A 22,689-nucleotide genomic window follows, 5' to 3' on the forward strand; every position below is an offset into this window, starting at 1 on the left:
GCTTCCACATTACCTGCCTGTGTCATGTACTTCGTGACTCGCGAGCTCCTCCGGTTCCAAATGTCCCTTTTTCTGCTGATCTAGAACCTGTAAAGTGAACCCAAGGTATGATCCTATACAGTCTACAATAGAAGGAATCCAACGTAAGAGCCTACAGTTTACATACAGAAACAGAACTTATACAGTCTACAACACATAACCACAAGATAAGAACATATACAGTCTACATACAGAATCTACACAGTCTGCAATAGAGGGAACCGAAGATAACCTATACAGTCTACATACAGAACCTATACAGTCTATTTACAGAACCTATACAGTCTGCAATAGAGGGAATTAACCCAAGATAACCAATACAGTCTACATTCAGAACCTATACAGTAAGCAATAGAGGGAATTAACTCAAGATAACATATACAGTCTACATGCATTCAGAACATATAAAGTCTGCAAAGGGAATTAACCCAAGATAACCTATACAGTCTACATGCAGATCCTCAAAGGCCTGGAGCAGCAGGTCCTCAGGGATGGGCCAGAACCTGCATACCTGCACACACACACACACACATACAAAATGGCCGGTCTGCTGGAGTTTCTTTTCCAAACTGCAGCCTATAGTGTAGAATAAATCTAGCATGGTTGGTAGTGTTGTGTAGGATGAATACCTTCTTTCAGGAAGCAGCATATGGAAACAGGCTGAGGAGGAGTACTAAGGTCATATGGTTTCATTCTCTCTCTCAGATGTATTGTATTCCATGACAGTGGTTAGGATGTACACAGGATGCCACAAACACACAGTCACAACACAATGGACACAATGAACCTTGCTAGTGTGATGAGTAAGCTTGTCTGAGAGCTGAAGACCCCCACACACACTTTCTCTCTCTCTCTCAAGCCCCACCTATCTGTTGTCCGTATCTCCCCTCCATCTCAATGAGTCCTGTGTCTCTGTCTGTTTTTCATTATTGTTTACTTTGGCCCTGCTCTGTTTCTCCTGTCTCCTCCCCTCCTCTCTCTGTTTTGTCATACCCCTTATGCTTTTTCTCCTCCCTGCCCATCCACTTTCTTCTCTCTTCTCTCTCCCCTTCTCTCCATATTTATTTATCTTCCTCTCTCTCTCACTCTCTCGCTCTCTCTCTCTCCCCCCTTCTCTCCATATTTATTTTCTCTCTCTCTCTCTCTCTCTCTCTCTCTCTCTCTCTCTCTCTCTCTCTCTCTCTCTCTCTCTCTCTCTCTCTCTCTCTCTCTCTCCAGCCTGAGGCTCAGTGGACACAGGAAGTAGTTAAGTGATGTTGGAGTGTATCTCAGATACTGTCTGTTACCCCTCTGGTGCTTATAGAAACAGTCTGGACCACACGCACACACACACACACACACACACACACACACACACACACACACACACACACACACACAGACACACACAGACACACACACACACACACACACACACACACACACACACACACACACACACACACACACACACACACACACACACACACACACACACACACACACACACACACACACGAACACACACACACTCACACACAGAACAGAAGTTACAGAACACACACAATCTCATACAGAACATCCCTGCAAGTAAGTGAAATATAACAATCACATCATGTTTGTATAAGGTGTCACAAAGTGCCACACCAGTGACTGGCAGACAGCTAACAGAGTATTTATCTAAAACTGAGACCGGGCAGAAAAAGGTTATGCCTGTTTCATCAGCGAGCTACAACTTAATTTATTATCTTTATAGTTAATCCCTCCTCATTCTGGACACACCTACTCTGTCTGTATTTGGAGTAAGACACTGATCTAAGGTCAGTTTTGCTACCTGTAAGAACAGAGGCAGTATATTTCTCTGCTAATACAGGAATTATACTAATGCTGTTGTGGCTGAATGGAAGCAAGTCCCCACAGCAATGTTCCAACATCTAGTGGAAAGCCTTCCCAGAAGAGTGGAGGCTGTTATAGCAGCAAAGGGGGGACCAACTCCATATTAATTCCCATTATTTTGGAATGAGATTTTTGACGAGCAGGTGTCCACATACTTTTGGTCATGTAGTGTACGTGTCTACCAAAGGCGCATCTCTGGCGTAAATATTGTTACTGCCAGAAGGTGCACTTCTGCTCTGCTCACCTGACATCCACTGTCTTGTTGAACTCGTTGTTAAACATGTAGTCCCCTGTAGCTCAGTTGGTAGAGCATGGCGCTTGCAATGCCAGGGTTGTGGGTTCGTTTCCCACGGGGGGGCAGTATGAAAAAAAGTGTATGCACTAACTGTAAGTCGCTCTGGATAAGCGCGTCTGCTAAATGTAAATGTCAAAAGCATCGCTGATCTTCTTGTGGACCTCAGATACTACGGCCTCTACAACAACAAATTTACGTGAGCTGTTACGTGAGAAGAGCTACTGAATAAAAGCTGACTGGTTTATTCGCGTCATTACGGTAGGGCTATATCGCTGCCACTAGCACGCCTTAAGTAGCGCAGTTGTAGTGGGACTTGTGAAGAGAAGGTGCGGGCTTGGGGAAGTCATAATTCTAGGCGGCTGCTATCACCAAATCGGCCCTCAGTGCACCGGGCTTAGTCGTCGTATTTCGAATTAAAACCACACGACCATAGGGATTTTCATATAATTGTGTCGATATTTATTAAATAATTTAATAGATCGCGCAATGACCTCTATCAACGTGAATAAATTAAAGTTAAACGAGTTGAAAGACGAGCTGAAGAAGAGGCAACTGTCGGACAAGGGGCTGAATGCCGAATTTATGGACAGCCTGCAGGCGGTGCTGAATGAAGCCGGAGGAGCTGAGGCGGGGGGCGACGGGGCAGTCGGACTGAATGACATGGGCGAGGAGGACCTGGATGAAGACCTGATTAGGGAGAGCATGGAGGCGGACGGAGTGGAAGATGGAGACAGGGTAGAAGGGGGCGAAGCAGAGAATGAATTCGCCAATATCGACGATGATATGGGGGAGGAGGATGCGGGAGTAGATATGGATACATCGGATGAAGATGAACTACTAAAAGAAGATGATGAGGAGATTGATAAATTCGATGATGATGATGCTGCACTAAGGTCTCTCCCTGGAGAGGGTAAGCGATACAAGCCAGCTAATCGACCCTGCCAAGGTTGTTGAGCGGCGGCTAGCGTTCACGTCTTGAATAACAGTTCATCAAAGATATGTCAACCAGTTAGCCTGCTAAGTTAACCAGCTATTGTACAGTAGCTATATCGGAATTTATGCAAGGATCCAATGTAGCTAGATAGCTATTTGTGGACTGTAATGTTTTGTATGGTTGCACATGACAGGTATATGTTTACACGCACTGGTTTTGTGTGCCGGGTTTGCGTTTCTTCAAGCGGCAGACAAAGATACACTTGCCTGTGTGCAGATGATTGGTGTGGTTAGCTAGCTAGCTGTGCAAAACTGGCTAGTGGCGACGCACCTCAATACCTGCTTTGTTATTGTTTTATTTCCGAAGGGGATGCTGACAAAGACACGAGCGGAGAGCAGAAAAATAAGAAGTGTGTTAAGAGACGCCGGGAGGAACATGGAAGGGGCTACTTTGAGTTTATTGAAGAAAGCAAGTACAGCCGACAAGGATGGTGCAGTAGATGGGCCCTCGGTTAGCTCAGAGTCGCTTCGGTCTGTTGTGTTGACTTTAACAACCAACACAGTCCTAAATGTTAACCCTGACCCGGCTGCTGAGATTTTTTTTGTTTACATGTTCCTTGTGAAGAGGGCATAACCTTACTATAACCTGTTACTACTGAACACAGTGTTGCCACTGCAAACCCATTTCTGTAGGTAGCCTAATGGTGCTTGGCAGTTAGTGATAGGGAGGGTTATGGCGAAAAATGTATGCACTCACTAATTGTAAATCGCTCTGGATTTTATTGACAACCAAATGTTCCGCGACACAAAGACTACTCCATGGCTATTCTGAAAGTTCTAATAGAGGAGTCGAATAATGGAACACCCAATACTAGCCATGTAATAAAACACATTTATAGTATTTTATGAAGGGATAAGACAGAATTAGAAGAAAGGATAACTAGCAAAGTAATAACATCTTCAAATATAAATAATTAGAACACAAAAGTACTCAATCAACATGGTGGAGATAAAAACATAGCAAACAGAAGACATAGAAGGCACAGTATGTGGATATGTGTGGATGTATTGTGATGGAAGGTGTGGTGTGCGTTTTTGTGTTTGGAAAAGTGTGGCGTTAAGTGAGTGAGAAAGGAAATGGTTGCATATCCCAGAACCAATGTGTGTTTGTGAGCAGGGGTTGTGAGAGAGAGCTTTCAATTTTGTTCAGATGACTTTAAAAAAAAATAAAGTATACATAAAAAACATTTTTTTGTGTCCTATCATGATGGAACGGTCCCCAAACCTATACCCTAAACATCCACCTGAGCGACCCATACACCAAAGAGAAGTCCCCATCTGTTTTATGGCCCTGCTGTGAGTTGCCTATATGCAGCCAAAACAGAAAAATAAATGCGGTCAGAGACCTACTAGAGCAGCACCGCCTCCTCAAGATTCTGAGCCTGCCTGGCAGGGTTGGTCCTACAAAGCCAGAGCCCCCTGATGGGAGAGCATAATATACAAGGACATTCTCAAAGCTGCTAATGAGAAACTTAACGACCTTGTACCTAGCCGGTGGGGTACCCCCACCCAGGTAGTGGCAGTGCTGGCAACACTGGCTGCAGTAACCCATGGGGAGGGGGTCACTCTGACAATCAGAGAGGGGGCATATTATTGTGGCCCTGGTGGCACAAAATAATCAAAGGTGCTTGGGAAAATGGTTACAACGGGGGACCAGAGTGTGTGTGTTTCAGGGGAAGGGGGTGGATCTGATCTCCATCACCTAGGACTTGACATAGGTTAATCAAATCTCAATTATTTGGTCAATTTTTGCTCAATCTTGCATGCTTTCTCAAACAGCTGTAACTGTATATGCATTCATAAATCAGGTCCTTTCTTGAGTTGGGCTCTGGGATGTAACAACCAAGGGGTTGAGTGTGTTAGAGTATGTGCGTGTGTGTTTATCCCAAATCTATTGCAAGGGGGTAAGGATGTTAGGGAGAATATAGGATGAACCACTAATTGTTTGCTAAAATAATAATTGCGTGACAAAAATATAATGCAATGGCAATCCGGGTTATAGGTAACAATCCTTTGCATGAACTGCTGACATTATTACGCATATTCATTGATAGTGATGGAAATTAAGATATGCAAGATATTTGAATACATAAATATTTTTAATAGCTATATATTAAGCAAATTGAGGTGAGAGCATTGGAAATGCTTTTGGCGGTTGACCTGCTTCTGTTTTGTGGGTGGCACTATGTGCTGTTTTCAAAGTATGGGTCCTGGCCTTTCGGGGGCCCTAGGGATCCGGGGGGACGGGGGTGGTCTGCCGATCACTGGGATGACAACCCAACTTGGGATGGGCAGGGGCTTTAGTGGGGGAAATAGTGGAGAACAATTGGAGGGTTACTTAGTAGCAATGCAAATATCATGGTACAGCTACAGGGAGGGAAAAAAGTATTTGATCCCCTGCTGAGTTTGTACGTTTGCCCACTGACAAAGAAATGATCAGTCTATAATTTTAATGGTAGGTTTATTTGAACAGTGAGAGACAGAATAACAACAAAAAAATCCAGAAAAACGCATGTCAAAAATGTTATAAATTGATTTGCATTTTAATGAGGGAAATAAGTATTTGACTCCTCTGCAAAACATAACTTAGAACATGGTGGCAAAACCCTTGCTGGCAATCACAGAGGTCAGACGTTTCTTGTAGTTGGCCACCAGGTTTGCACATATCTCAGGAGGGATTTTGTCCCACTCCTCTTTGCAGATCTTCTCCAAGTCATTAAGGTTTCGAGGCTGACGTTTGGCAACTCGAACCTTCAGCTCCCTCCACAGATTTTCTATGGAATTAAGGTCTGGAGACTGGCTAGGCCACTCCAGGACCTTAATGTACTTCTTCTTGAGCCACTCCTTTGTTGCCTTAGCCGTGTGTTTTGGGTCATTGTCATGCTGGAATACCCATCCACGACCCATTTTCAATGCCCTGGCTGAGGGAAGGAGGTTCTCACCCAAGATTTGACGGTACATGTCCCCGTCCATCGTCCCTTTGATGCGGTGAAGTTGTCCTGTCCCCTTAGCAGAAAAACACCCCCAAAGCATAATGTTTCCACCTCCATGTTTGACGGTGGGGATGGTGTTCTTGGGGTCATAGGCAGCATTCCTCCTCCTCCAAACACGTTGAGTTGAGTTGATGCCAAAGAGCTCGATTTTGGTCTCATCTGACCACAACACTTTCACCCAGTTCTCCTCTGAATCATTCCGATGTTCATTGGCAAACTTCAGACGGGCCTGTATATGTGCTTTCTTGAGCAGGGGGACCTTGCGGGCGCTGCAGGATTTCAGTCCTTCACGGCATAGTGTGTTACCAATTGTTTTCTTAGTGACTATGGTCCCAGCTGCCTTGAGATCATTGACAAGATCCTCCTGTGTAGATCTGGGCTGATTCCTCACTGTTCTCATGATCGTTGCAACTCCACAAGGTGAGATCTTGCATGGAGCCCCAGGCCGAGGGAGATTGACAGGTCTTTTGTGTTTCTTCCATTTGCTAATAATCGCACCAACTGTTGTCACCTTCTCACCAAGCTGCTTGGCGATGGTCTTGTAGCCCATTCCAGCCTTGTGTAGGTCTACAATCTTGTCCCTGACATCCTTGGAGAGCTCTTTGGTCTTGGCCATGGTGGAGAGTTTGGAATCTGATTGATTGATTGCGTCTGTGGACAGGTGTCTTTTATACAGGTAACAAACTGAGATTAGGAGCACTCCCTTTAAGAGTGTGCTCCTAATCTCAGCTCGTTATCTGTATAAAAGACACCTGGGAGCCAGAAATCTTTCTGATTGAGAGGGGGTCAAATACTTATTTCCCCCATTAAAATGCAAATCCATTTATAACATTTATGACATGCGTTTTTCCGGATTTTTTTGTTGTTATTCTGTCTCTCACTGTTCAAATAAACCTACCATTAAAATTATAGACTGATCATTTCTTTGTCAGTGGGCAAATGTACAAAATCAGCAGGGGATCAAATACTTTTTTCCCTCACTGTATCACTAAAAGCTTCAGTCATAAAAAAGTTATACTTAAATCCGAACTGATTCTCTAGCAAATTAGTAAGATTGTCTCACCCCATGTTCAAGAATGGCCTTTTTCCGTTTATTCAGATTACAACCTCTCACTTTCAGTTACAGTTGAAGTCGGAAGTTTACATACACCTTAGCCAAATACATTTAAACTCAGTTGTTCACAATTCCTGACATTTAATCCTAGTAAAAATTCCCTGTTTTAGGTCAGTTAGGATCACCACTTTATTTTAAGAATGTGAAATGTCAGAATAGTAGTAGAGAGAATTATTTATTTCAGCTTTTATTTCTTTCATCACATTCCCAGTGGGTCAGAAGTTTACATACACTCAATTAGTATTTGGTAGCATTGCCTTTAAATTGTTTAACTTGGGTCAAACGTTTTGGGTAGCCTTCCACAGGCTTCCCACAATACGTTGGGTGAATTTTGACCCATTCCTCCTGACAGAGCTCGTGTAACTGAGTCAGGTTTGTAGGCCTCCTTGCTCGCACACGCTTTTTCAGTTCTGCCCACAAATGTTCTATAGGATTGAGGTCAGGGCTTTATGATGGCCACTCCAATACCTTGACTTTGTTGTCCTTAAGCCATTTTGCCACAACTTTGGAAGTATGCTTGGGGTCATTGTCCATTTGGAAGACCCATTTGCGACCAAGCTTTAACTTCCTGACTGATGTCTTGAGATGTTGCTTCAATATATCCACATAATTTTCCTTCCTCATGATGCCATCTATTTTGTGAAGTGCACCAGTCCCTCCTGCAGCAAAGCAACCCCACAGCATGTTGCTGCCACCCCCGTGCTTCACGGTTGTGATGGTGTTCTTCGGCTTGCAAGTACCCCCTTTTTCCTCCAAACATAACGATGGTCATTATGGCCAAACAGTTCTATCAGACCAGAGGACATTTCTCCAAAAAGTACGATCTTTGTCACCATGTGCAGTTGTAAACCGTGGTCTGGATTTTTTTGGCGGTTTTGGAGAAGTGGCTTCTTCCTTGCTGAGTGGCCTTTCAGGTTATGTCGATATAGGACTTGTTTTACTGTGGATATAGATACTTTTGTACCTGTTTCCTCCAGCATCTTCACAAGGTCCTTTGCTGTTGTTCTGGGATTGATTTGCACTTTTCGCACCAAAGTTCGTTCATCTCTAGGAGACAGAACGCTTCTCCTTCCTGAGTTGTATGACGGCTGCGTGGTCCCATGGTGTTTATACGTACTATTGTTTGTACAGATGAACGTGGTACCTTCTGGCGTTTGGAAATTGCTCCCAAGGATGAACCAGACTTGTGGAGGTCTTCACATTTTTTTCTGAGGTCTTGGCTGATTTCTTTTGATTTTCCCATGATGTCAAGCAAAGAGGCACTGAGTTTGAAGGTAGGCCTTGAAATACAGCAACAGGTACACCTCCAATTGACTCAAATGTTGTCAATTAGCCTATCAGAAGCTTCTAAAGCCATGACTTCATTTTCTGGAATTTTCCAAGCTGTTTAAAGGCACAGTCAACTTAGTGTATGTAAACTTCTGACCCACTGGAATTGTGATACAGTGAAATAATCTGTCTGTAAACAATTGTTGGAAAAATGACTTGTGTCATGCTCAAAGTAGATGTCCTAACCGACTTGCCAAAACTATAGTTTGTTAACAAGAAATTTGTGGAGTGGTTGAAAAACGAGTTTTAATGACTCCAACCTAAGTGTGTGTAAACTTCCGACTTAAACTGTATGTTTATGTATGTATGTGTGTTATGTCTCGTCTAAAACAATCTCGGTCGACCAACATTCTAACGACCAAACAATGGGCCAGTCGACTAATTGGGATCAGCCCTAACGGGAGGTTGCCCTGACCCACGCACTGTTGGACAACAGAGTGGAGCAGTGGGACGAAGGAAAGCAACTGTGTCTCTGTCGGTTTTCTGTCTGTCCAGTAGTATTAAGCTTGGGCAATTTTCTTTTTTTTCGCCTAGTAGGCTGCAATAAAAGTGTGTGTGAGAGATTATTTTCCTCTAATATTGATTCCATTTTCTCCTTACAGGCCAACATCTTCGATACACGTGTTATAAACCCCTTCACTGGTGAACAGATAGATATTCTGTAGATCAACAAAACTGCATTTTAAACTGGTTGTACATATGATTCAGGATCTATGGAAAATAATTCCCATCACACGTCTCTCCTAATGGCAAACAGAGCTGAATAACTTCACCATTATAGTTTTCTGTTATGTGTCCATCCTCATCTAAAGTGCATGAATGGTGTGTACGTTCGGTTTTTCTTAGAATGTTGTTGGAAGATCATACATCATATCACATACACCAAGAGAGAGGTTGCTAGTCTGATTTATTTTCACCAGAAGAAATGAATATCCAATGGTATACTAACATTAGTGAACATTAGGTGACATTTCTCACAGATTTGTTTATCACGCCCTGCAGTTTCATAGTGAAGATTGTGGCAGGCATTTGACCTTTACAACTTTAATTCCATTGTTGATCAATCTTGTCAGAACTGGTGCATGAAGTCTTTCCCCTAGAGTAAGTTGGGAGGCAAAGGCCCCCAAAGCAACATTTACTCCTTCATGCACCAAAGCAGTCAGTTAAAACCAATAAAAGCAAAACTCTTTTAGATAGTTTTTGTTGAGTGAGAAAGACGTGCCCCTCCGGTGTCCTCCCCTGCCTGACCCCTCCTGCCTCACCCCTCCTCTTGCTCTCTTTCAGGGCCAAGTCCCCCCAGCCCACCCCCCGGAGGAAGAAGATGAGGAGCTTGACGACACCACCGTCTGCCTGGACACCTGTGAGTAGAATTTATTAGAAGATTGAGCTGTGATCAATGTGTGATAGTGACCAATGGTGTTCATATTCACTGTGTGTGTGACCACAGATAACAGCGACCTGCACTTCAAGGTGTCCCGGGACCGTTACAGCGCGTCATCCCTCACAATGGAGAGCTTTGCCTACCTGTGGGCTGGAGGCAGAGCTTCCTACGGAGTTGCTCAGGGAAAGGCCTGCTTTGAGATGAAGGTGAGGAGAGTCATCGTCAACAACACACACACACCAGATTTACATTTAACAGCCATTTGTAAATTTACCGGACCCATTAGGGCGTCCACCCACGGTGCTCAGAATGACCGGTAAGCAAGTTAAGACATGCCTCATAATATGAAGTAAAACGTTCAGGTTTACAATAACTAAGTATATGTTTTCAAAACTCCAGTTCACATTGCAAAGTGGTGGGTGACGCGTTGATAGCCTGTCTACCATTGCCTATATGCATTTGGAGGTGTGCTTCAATTACCAGTTGGGAAATAAAAATAGTACCTCTTTTTAATCGTGGCCATCAAAACTGTTTTTAACATGTGATCGCATTTAGTTGTTTGTTGCGCAATGACTGGGCTTATAAAAGCACGTTTCACTCCAGCAGCAAGGAGCTGCAGCTCTAGCACTGTCTGAGGTGATATTCCGCTCAAAATAGGCTCTGTCTGTATGTTGTGCACGTTTGATAAAGAAGATGCATGATGACTAACGAAAATACACAGGCCAATTAAATTCCACTAAATTATGCAAATTAACCGATAGACTGATAAGCATGCCGGTGAAATGTATTTACTAGTGATGGGAAGTTCGTCTCTTTTTACTGACTCTGATCTTTTCTACTCCTTCAGTCAAAAGAACAAAGACTCTGTCGTTCATTTGGGTTAGTAATTCCCAGAGCACCCAGGACCCCCTACCGGCGAACGATGAACTGAAAACTCGATAGAGTCATCGTTCTACAAGCCTCTCGTTCACGTTGTTCACCATAGAGGGCTTATTGGAGCTGTTAATTGTGACTGAGACTTGTAAACGTGTGCTTTAAACAATGTACATTTGTTGATTGCTAGGCATGCAAATACGATTATTTCTTGATACATTTGAAACAAGGTCTTGTTGAGGCTGCCACCGGACTCGATTGTGAACGACTCTTGGCGGAATGTGTTGCTTGACTGCCGTAAGAGTGATGAGCACAATGTCGTTCGTGAACTGCAGCCCCCCCCAAACTATTTGTTTGTTGAGCAGAGGCTGTGTATGTTTTGGTTTTACAAAGCTGTGTCAATCATAACATTCAATAATCAGTTAATTGCTTTCATTCTTCCACCAAGCAAGATATTATCAGTTCTAAACATTTTTGTCTTCTCTATGCTCAGAATCTATTTTCATGCGCGCATATGACAGACAGATGTCGGAACACGTCTCTGGAGCTGCTGAGCCAGAGGAGGGTGTATTATCCTGGTAAATGATTCATTGCAGCCAGCACTAACAGGTCGGATGAATGACTAAAATGAACGAGTCACTCCAAAAAACGAATCATGACTCTCGAGTCAGTAAAAAGAGTAGTTCAAAAAGAACGAATCATTCGAACTGCACATCACTAGTATTCCCATCAATGAAAAAAATTATTATTTTGCAGTGGGATTGTTTTTATTCTCCCGATCAATTTGGCCGGCATTTATCGGCTTTAATAAAAGAAAATCGTCCAAAAGCCGGCAAATACCGGCTAAAGGAAACCCTCACACACACAATCAATCAATCACATTTATTTTACAAAGCCCTTTTTACATCAGCAGTTGTCACAAAGTGCTTTACAGAAACCCAGCCTAAAACCACTGATGATTATGATGATGATGGTCTGTTTTGAGATGGTAAAGAGACAGAACATCATGACAAACACACACACCTCTCACCCTCAGTGTGTTCTCCCCAGATCATCGAGAAGATCCCAGTAAAACATATCTCCAGTAAAGGCATAGACATCCACGAGGTTCTGGTGGGCTGGTCATTAGCCAATGGAACACTGTTACTGGGTGAGTGAGCTATTAGACCAGGAATGGGCAACTTTGATAGGGGTGGGGACCACAAGAAATCGGAACTCATCATGAGGGGCCACAGTGGCTTGAGGGTCTGCCTACCCACATCCATACCCACACATGCAATCCGAACCGGCCCTAGCCTTTTGGGGGAAATCCACCAAAAAATTGCTGACATGGGATAATTGAGTGACTGTCAGTAGCAAGGTTCCATCAAATTGGCGACCGATTTTCATAGGAATATTCTACAATCCGCACAAAGAAAATATGCAAATTTTCCCACCAGTGGTATGTTTCCACCAAATTGACTTGTTGCGGTTAAAAATCAATGCGTGATGACGTGAATTCGGAAAATTTCAGACCCCTTCACTTTTTCCACATTTTGTTACTTTACAGCCTTATTCTAAAATTGATTAAAAAAATAATAATAATCATCAATCTACAGACAATACCCCATAATGACAAAGCGAAAACAGTTTTTTTTTTTTTTTGCAAATATATAAAAAATAAACATACCTTATTTACATAAGTATTCAGACCCTTTGCTATGAGACTCGAAATTGAGCTCAGGTGCATCCTGTTTCCATTGATCATCCTTGAGCTGTTTCTACAACTTGGAGTCCACATGTGGTAAATTCAATTGATTGGACTTTATTTGGCAAGGCACACACCTGTCTATATAAGGTCCCACAGTTGGCAGTGCATGTCAGAGCAAAAACCAAGCCATGAGGTCGAAGGAATTGTCCGTAGAGCTCCAAGACAGGCTTGTATCGAGGCACAGATCTGGGGAAGGGTACCAAAACATGTCTGCAGCATTGAAGGTCCCCAAGAACACAGTGGCCTCCATCATTCTTAAATGGAAGAAGTTTGGATCCACCAAGACTCTTCCTTGAGCTGGCCGCCTGGCCAAACTGAGCAATCGGGGGAGAAGGACCTTGGTCAGGGAGGTGACCAAGAACACGATGGCCACTCTGACAGAGCTCCAGATTTCCTCTGTGGAAATGGGAGAACCTTCCAGAAGAACAACCATCTCTGCAGCACTCCACCAATCAGGTCTTTATGGTAGAGTGGCCAGACGGAAGCCATTCCTCAGTAAAAGGCACATGACAGCCCGCTTGGAGTTTGCCAAAGGACTCTCAGACCATGAGAAACAAGATTCTCTGGTCTGATGAAACCAAGATTGAACTCTTTGGCCTGAATGCCAAGCGTCACGTCTGGAGGAAACCTGGCACCATCCCTACAGTGAAGCATGGTGGTGGCAGCATCATGCTGTGGGGATGTTTTTCAGCGGCAGGAACTGGAAGACTAGTTAGGATCGAGGGAAAGATGAACGGAGCAAAGTACAGAGATCCTTGATGAAAACCTGCTCCAGAGTGCTCAGGACCTCCGACTGGGGCGAAGGTTCACCTTCCAACAGGACAACAACCCCAAGCACACAGCCAAGACAACGCAGGAGTGGCTTCGGGACAAGTCTCTGAATGTCCTTGAGTGGCCCAGCCAGAGCCTGGACTTGAACCCGATCGAACATCTCTGGAGAGACCTGAAAATAGCTGTGCAGCGACACTCCCCATTTACATTAGCAGAAATTTCTAAAACCCTGTTTTTGCTTTGTCATTATGGGGTATTGTTTGTAGATTGATGAGGGAAAAAACTATTTAATCAATTTTACAATAAGGCTGTAAGAAAATGTGGAAAAAGTCAAGGGGTCTGAATACTTTCCGAATGCACTGTAGTGCAAACAAAATGCACTTTGTCGCTAAAGTTTTAATGTACCGAATCAAAAGTTCAATGTTTTTCCATCGCATTTCCAACCGCTGGCAGATACAGTGTGGGTAGGCTGTGCGGGTTGGCTAGTCTACATGATGAGATTATTATGGATAAGAGCGAGAATATTTTTATTTTTCAAACGGCAGTCAAGCATCGATCATCATGTCACCAGAATAAGACCCTCAATATTTATTGGAAAGCAGCATCAAGCTCATCACCTTCCACTTTCACCACCCTGTGAAGTTCATCATCTTATTTCATCTGTAGCGTAATAAACTGCATGGTTTCCAGATTCGTAGTGGGAGGACCACCCACCATATCATCGCGTGACTCCAAATTTACCTCGATCTGATGGTTATTATATCAATATATGCGCATAAAGGGGTTTCCCGCGCCATTTCCCGCATAATTCATTTTACCGACACAAAAAGATCCCACCATGTCGAACGAACAAATTATCTGTTGGCATTTATAAAATTACACAAACTTCCTGTTTCCTTCACAGCTGTTGTGATTTTATTTTTTTTATACAATATGACTTCGCTCGCATAAAAACTGTGGATGGAAACGCTGATACACAACCATTTGAAATTTCGAAATTGCACCTTGTGTATTCTACTATTCTAACTCTCAACAGTAAGTTGAGACCCCGAATGAGTTCCAATTTTTTAAAAATAAATCCCTGCATTAGACCAACCAATAGAATTCAGTGGACTCCTGATATATGCTAAGGGAAACCCCTGGTGTGTTGTCCATATGTATCATAACTCCCTGTCTGACTGTGTGACTGTCTGCTTTGATGTCCTCAGGAGAGGAGGAACACTCGTATGCCTTCTCTGCCAAAGGGAATAAAACCACCAACTGTGTCACAGAGGACTTCGGAGAGTCCTTTGACGAAAACGATGTCGTTGGATGCCTGATCGTAAGATATTTCAATGATCACTTTGTCACATTTCGCTCAAAGAGCTAAATAGCCACTTTTTGTCTCAAAATAAGATGTCAATTTTATTTTACAGCTTTACTAGTGCAGATGAAACTGCTGCTGATGATGTTTTGTTTGTCCTCCCTCCTCCAGAACTTTGAGGGCTCGGAGGTAGAGGTGTCCTTCAGTAAGAACAGCCAGGACCTGGGCATGGCCTTCAAGGTGGACAAGGCCTCTCTGGAGGACGGCCCCTCTTCCCTCACGTCCTCTGTCACAACTGTGCTGTAGAGTTCAACTTTGGCCAGAGGGAGGCGCCACTGTTCGCCCCGCCAGACGACTACAGCTTCCTACAGCAGGTCCCCGTCAGCAGGAGGGTCCGAGGCCCCAAAGGGCCCGACACCAAGGACGTCTGTTTGGTGAGTGTGTGTTCGGTTTTCCTTTTATTGAATCCCATTCAATGTTTTCAATTCTGGACTCCCCACACTCACTGTATCCCACATTTGACCACACGGCCCATTGAAAATGCATTAGTCATTCACGTTGCGCACGTTGCGGCCATTATTAAAATGGCCCTTACTCACTCTTGTCAATCACCCAGGTGATCGTGATGGTAGGGCTGCCAGGTGCTGGGAAAACGGAGTGGGTCACCAAGCACACCCAGGAGCACCCTGGGAAATACAATATCCTGGGAACCAACACCTTCCTGGAGAAGATGATGGTGAATGGTGTTTAAAGGGACAGGACAGCTCACCTTAAAGGGACAGTTCACCCCAAAGTCAGATGATTCCATTCCTCAAAATTCTCTGCTCTCCTCTGCCAGATCGACAGTCTGAAACGCCAAATGAAGGATGTCACCAAACTTACCGCCATCTCCCAGCGTGCACCTCTCTTCCTGGGGAAGTTCATAGAGATCGCTGCTCGCAAAAAACGCAACTACATCCTCGACCGGGTAACCACTGAAGCTTTTGATTTTGTGTATTTGTTCAATTGTCGTCTGGATAACTTATGGAAAATAAAATCACAAAAGATTTGGCTAATTCATCATCGTCATCATCCTCATGAGCAAGAAATACAACTCAGTTCTGTGTGTGTGAATGGAATGATTTCTGTAGTTGAATGGGTGGATATGACTTTAACCCTGGTACCTGTCTCTCCGCCTTCTCTCTATCACAGACCAATGTGTCCGCCCCAGCCCAGAGGAGGAAGATGTGTCTGTTTGCAGGCTTCCAGAGGAAGGCCGTGGTGGTGTGTCCTACTGACGACGACTACAAGCAGAGGACGCAGAAGAAAGCCGAGACAGACAGGAAAGACGTTCCCGAGCACGCCGTACTCAAGATGAAAGGTGAGCTACCACAACCTAGAACACCTGTTACCTGTATCAATAACACATGAGAGCTTATGTTACATTTTAGTCCTTTGGCAGACGCTTCTATCCAGGCTGACTGACTGACTTGTTAGGGGTTGATATAACTGATTCTATTTCCCTCCCTTCCTTCTGTAGGTATCTACACCCTGCCGGAGCCAGGGGAATGCTTCAGCGAGGTGAGCTACGTGGAGCTGCAGAAGGATGAGGCCTCCAAGCTGCTAGACCAGTATAAGGACGAGAGCCGCTCTGCCCTGCCCCCAGAGAAGAAGGCCAACCAGGGGGGTGTGCCGCCCAAGAGAGGGGGAAGCAACCGCGGCCGTGGGGGCAGAGGGCAGGGGCAGAGGGGAGGAGGTCAGAGACAGAGGGGGGGCCGAGGAGGCTTCCAGATCAGAGGAAACTTCAGGGGGTGTAAGGAGTGTCCCTCTAATAACTGAAGAGTATGTCAGTATGTGTATGTAAATACTTGGTTTGGTATGTACTATATACTGTATATTGATCTGTGTGTTTCTCTAACCAGGACCTCGTGGTGGATTCAGTCCCCCTCCTCAAGGTTTCCTCCCTCCTCCGGCCTTCCGAGGGGGGTTCTCCAACCGGGGCAACTTCAACAGGGGGGTGGGGGCATGCCAAACAGGGGGGGCACACCCAGGGGGGGTCCTGGCAGGGGTTACATGGGAGGTAACAGGGGAGGCAGCATGACCCGCGGAGGAGGAGGAAGACGAGGGGACAACAGGGGCAACTTCACACAGGTGGGTCACTGATTACTGTACCTGATAGTATTGTTGACTAAGTATTCTTGACTACAACTGTCCCGAGTCTGACTGTATCAGCTAGAGTGGGTTGTTGGATTATTGTATTTCTATATAGGTTTCTGTATACAACAACATATATTTGTACAACTCACCAATTCTGCTGGAGGTCAGCTGGCAGTCCCAGGTGTCTGATGGCTGTTGTTTTCTGCAGAAGTTCAGAGGCAGAGGAGGCAACAACCACAGCTTCAACAAGAATGGCAACTTTGGCAAGAACAAAGCCCAGGCCTTCAACCAGAGCTGGCAGCAGGGGGTATGTACTGCTCCTGATGTAGCTGGACATAGAGCAGTGCAGCGCAGGCAATGTTTGCACCGTAGAAATATAATCTAGATGGTTTGCACCTTAGGACCAATAGAATGGTTCAAAACTCTAACCTTTTACCTGTGTCTTCCATCTTTAGTTCTGGAACCAGAAGCCATGGAGCCAACAGTACCACCCAGGATACTACTGAGCATGTGCGGTAGAGAGACTGACTGACAGCACACACACCCCCCACTACAAACCCCGTCCACCCTGGCGCATTCGCGTCAACTCCCGTTACTCTCCATTTTACCTTCTCTCCTCCTTTTTCCCCTTCCTTTGTTTTAAGAAGAAAAAGCATTCCACATCTTAGATGACTGTGGGTTCTGAGACAAAGACAACAAATGCTTTCTGGGCTCCTTTACGTTCTGCGTTTTTGATTTTGTATATTTGTATGGCTTTTCCATTTCAGGTCCGGAGCTCGTAAGCGTTCGCCAATCAGAAACCTTGGCTTTCATCCAGCGTGGGATGGCTCTTAAACTTTTCAGGGTTCTGTGTTTTATCTGTAAATATGTACTTTTTACTACAACGATCATGATAGATATTTTTGTCTGATATTTTGCTTAATATTCTGGGTTTTTTCAGAATAAGGAGAGGCTAGCACTCCTTCAGACGTATTTGGCAGTTGTGAGATGTCGTAATTCTAGTCCTGCTGCAAAGACAATTTCTCGTAGATTAAGTGAAGTTTAAGCTGGAATAAAAAAGAACAACCTTCACATTTTTTATGATAAGAGTCTAATTTAAGTCACGGAAAGCCCACGTCTACAGTAAACATAGGAATTGCTTTCAATGGTGCTGCTTACTTGGTATTAAAATCCATATTTCTGTATGTCAAAGAAGAGCCTTTGATATGAGACGCACGCTCTCAGATAGAGTAGCAGTCTGTTTAAATCAATACAATGTCTATGGCTTAGCTATATCTTGTTTCAGTATCTTATTAATCCAAACTAAAGACCAAGGCCGTCCTTCTGTAAGGCACTTATTTATCTGTCTGAGTGGTCACTGACTCAGTACTCTGTACCGGACCAAATGGGCCACTCCATGATGCCTGGGGCGCGTTCAGTTGAGCACAACTTTGTCTAACTTTCAGATAGACAAACATTGTTTAGAACAGATGTGCCTCTCTGACACGTAGTGTAAGGAATCATGTCAGCTCTGTTACTGACATTTCTATCTGCAACGTTCAGTACATTGCACCCTCCTGAACACGAACCTGCTCTCCTCAACACCTCTGATGGCCTACTGTTAGCAGTAGAACTCAAATCTAAAATCCCTCTGGTAAGTCCTAGAAGGCCCATATTGACAGAGACATATATAATAGTCCAGCAAATAGACACGCTTTTATCTTACAGTTTGATGATTTAAAGTGCTTAAGTTTCCATAGTAATGTAATCTAAGTAATGATACTTGTTTATTGTAAATACTTTAAATTATTTTGATTGTAGAACTGTTATAAAAAGGTAGTCCTTTTCGGTGGATGCAGGTTGTGGGTGGATGGGAGGTTATTTTATGTTGCTTTGTTAGAATGTATTTATTTTTAACTGTCAAAGTATATATTATTAATTGACATTTGGAAATCATGTTGCCTTGCATCAGTGCTTTTTGTAAAGGCAATACCTTGTTGTGAGTTACACTGGAATATTTAAGCTGGGTTCACTCAGACAAACCTGCTAAGGACCAGGTTGATCATGTTAGTCCAAGAGTGAAATGTTTCAGTTGGGGAGCACCCTGTGTGTACAGTATCTCTGGTTGTCTGCAATATTGTAAAAAAAAAACAGTCCCCATTGCCTAGAACGTTCCATATACAGTATTGTACATGGTATGACACTGATGGGGGGATTTAGAATTTTGTGCAGTAGTATTTACTGATTGCCGGAAACAGTGAACACAATTGCACACTTCTCTTCTGATGAAAACAATGTGTTATATTCTGTGAACAAAACACTTAAGTGGATTTTGTATTCACTGAGGACATTTGTATTTAAAGTTTTGCAAAAGGTGGTCTAAGATAAGCAAGTAAGGCAAACATTTTTTATCAGAAGTTCTGTTATTGTATTTAAGCATTTGATCATTGCTGTTCTGTAATAGATACGTTTCAACACAGATCCAAAAATTGCTTTTAGATTGAGAAACTGTAAAACACACATTAGATACTTGACCCATAAATAAAACCTACCGGTACCTTCTACTGTAGCATTATTCAAGGGGAAAAAATGCGTGCCTTTTGTGATTCCATGGAAGCAGAAAAAGGACGATATTTACATGACAGTCAAACTAGGTCTGGCCTGGTACCGTGGTCCTCTGCTCTCTACTACGCCACACTGTAAAACAACATGGTTCTGCACGGGACATATTAGTAATACTAAAATATAATGAACCTTTTCAATGTAAAAAAAAAGTGACAAAAATACAAAATTCCCTTGCGTTGATGACATTTTACAAATCCAATCAGTTTTCCACGTTGATTCAACGGCATCACATCCCAAAAAAAATTGTGGGGGACAATATTGATTCAACCTGTTTTTGCCCAGTGGGTTGGTCAGTCAGTCTATACATTGGAACTCAGGCACCCAGTAAAAAGCTTGACAATAACTCAACCCACCAACCCGCTGTAGACTATGTCCCACACAATAGCTGAAACAGTAGGCAGTAGTAACATTTTACTTCAGCCTGATTGAAGTGCTTCTCTGAGAAGTCAGGGTTGTTCCACTGTGTTTGTCTCACAAGACATTTAATCTACAGTTCAATACAGTTTTACATCATTGTGGTTCTCCAAAAGACAATTCTTTGACAAGCAGGGTTTTGAAGTGGCAACAGTAAACATACTATACAGTACAGAGAATTAAATTGGGTTATTTCTAAGTAACTTTGGGTTACTTACTCCGAAGTCATCTTCAACAACGTGACCTTCCATTATAGAGCTCTGCTTTGGTGTGGATTGAGGCCTATACAGTGCCTTCAGAAAGTATTCATACCCCTTGACTTATTTCACATTTTGTTGTGTTACAGTCTGAATTCAACATTTATTAAAATATTGTTTATCCACACACAGTACCCCATAATGACAAAGTGAAAACATGTTTTTTGGAACGATTGCTAATTTATTGAAAATGAAATACAGATCTCATTTACATAAGTATTCACACCACTGAGTCAATACATGTTAGAATCACCTTTGGCAGCGATTACAGCTGTGAGTATTTCTGGGTAAGTCTCTAAGAGCTTTGCACACCTGGATTGTACAATATTTGCACATTAATCTTTTAAAAATTCTTCAAGCTCTGTCAAGTTGGTTGTTGATCATTGCTAGACAGCCATTTTCAAGTCTTGCCATAGATTTTCAGTCCGATTTAAGTCAAAACTGTAGTTAGGCCACTCAGTATCATTCAGTGTCGTCTTGGTAAGCAACTCCAGTGTAGATTTGGCCTTGTGTTTTAGGTTATTGTCCTGCTGAAAGGTGAATTTGTCTCCCAGTGTCTGTTGGAAAGCAGACTGGTTTTCCTCTAGGATTTTGCCTGTGCTTAGCTCCATTCAGTTTTTTTTATCCCCCCCAAAAACTCCCTAGTCCATGCCGATGACAAGCATACCCATAACATAATGAGCCACCGCCATGCTTGAAAATATGAAGTTGTACTCCGTGATATGTTGTGTTGGATTTGACCCAAACATAATGCTTTGTGTTAAGGACATAGTTAATTTCTTTGCCACATTTTTTGCAGTTTTACTTTAGTGCCTTATTGCAAACAGGATGCTTTTCACTCTGTCATTTAGGTTAGAATTGTGGAGTAACTATAATGTTGATCCATCCTCCGTTTTCTCCTATCACAGCCATTAAACTCTATCTGTTTTAAAGTCACCATTGGCCTCATGGTGAAATCCCTGAGCGGTTTCCTTCGCTCCGGCAACTGAGTTAGGAAGGATGCCTGTTATTTTGTAGTGACTGGGTGTATTGATACACCATCCAAAGTGTAATTAATAACTTCACCATGCTCAAAGGGATATTCAGTCTGCTTTATTTTTTATTTTTACCCGTCTACCAATAGGTGCCCTTCTTTGCGAGGCATTGGAAAACCACCCTGGTCTTTGTGCTTGAATCTGTGTTTAAAATTCCCTGCTCGATTGAGGGACTTCACAAATAATTGTATGTGTGGGGTACAGAGATGAGGTAGTCATTCAAAAATCATGTTAAACACTATTATTGCACACAGAGTGAATTCATGCAACTTATTATGTGACTTGTTAAGCAAATGATTACTCCTGAACTTATTTAGGCTTGCCATAACAAAGGGGTTGAATACTTATTGACTCAAGACATTTCAGCTTTTCATTTTTAATTAATTTTTAAAAATGTCTGAAAACATAATTCCACTTTGACATTATGGGGTATTGTGTGTGTAGGCCAGTGACACAAAATCTCAATTTAATGCATTTTAAATTCAAGCTGTAACACAACATAATTGGGAAAAAGTCAAGGGGTGTGAATACTTTCTGCAGGCAGTTGTGTTCCTCCATTGTATTCACCTTTCCTTATTTCTATTGTGGATAGTGTTTCTGTGCACCAATGGAAAGTCTACAAAACAATGAGCAAACCAGCCTTTATATTGAATACATGGAACTGGATGATACTTGTGATTATACCGATGAATGAATCCTGACCACAATGTGCTTATTAAATGTTTTATCAGGAATAATATTTGATGTGTATGAAATTGTTTGGTGAAATATGCATTAAAGGAGAGTAACTGCCCATAATTCTGCACCTTTGGATAGCTGTACTTCCAATTTTGATCATCATGATTTAGTGACTGCAAAGAAAATGTATTTATCTACTGGGATTTTTAAAAGACAGACTAACTTTCTGTTTCTGTCAAAAGATAAGTATCGTTGTGTTAATCTTTTTCCAGGCAGTCGTGTTCTTTTGATTAATCTATTTGGAATTGTGACTGTATAACAGTTTTGATTAATGTATTTATATTTTGAGATCGCATTTACTGTTTTGAAAATAAATAAACGTTTCCAAAACATGCTTGTAAGCGATTGAGAAAAACTGTAATGTGAGGTGAATAACAGAATGGACTGTGGTCACCTTTTTCACAATCAGGTCCCTTTTTTACAGTGGGGAAAAAAGTATTTAGTCAGCCACCAATTGTGCAAGTTCTCCCACTTAAAAAGATGAGAGAGGCCTGTAATTTTCATCATAGGTACACGTCAACTATGACAGACAAAATGAGCAAAAAAATCCAGAAAATCACATTGTAGGATTTTTTATGAATTTATTTGCAAATTATGGTGGAAAATAAGTATTTGGTCAATAACAAAAGTTTCTCAATACTTTGTTATACAGTGGGGAAAAAAAGTATTTAGTCAGCCACCAATTGTGCAAGTTCTCCCACTTAAAAAGATGAGAGAGGCCTGTAATTTTCATCATAGGTACACGTCAACTATGACAGACAAATTGAGGAGAAAAAATCCAGAAAATCAC

The 22,689-nt window shown here is 42.8% G+C and overlaps 1 pseudogene; it reads left to right on the forward strand.

Annotated features, from left to right (window-relative positions):
• Positions 1-2,530: 2,530 nt before the first annotated feature.
• On the forward strand, positions 2,531-19,393 carry LOC121545076 (annotated as a pseudogene).
• The last annotated feature ends 3,296 nt before the right edge of the window (positions 19,394-22,689 follow it).

The sequence above is a fragment of the Coregonus clupeaformis genome, chromosome 29 (assembly GCF_020615455.1).
Source record: "Coregonus clupeaformis isolate EN_2021a chromosome 29, ASM2061545v1, whole genome shotgun sequence".
NCBI lineage: Eukaryota > Metazoa > Chordata > Actinopteri > Salmoniformes > Salmonidae > Coregonus > Coregonus clupeaformis.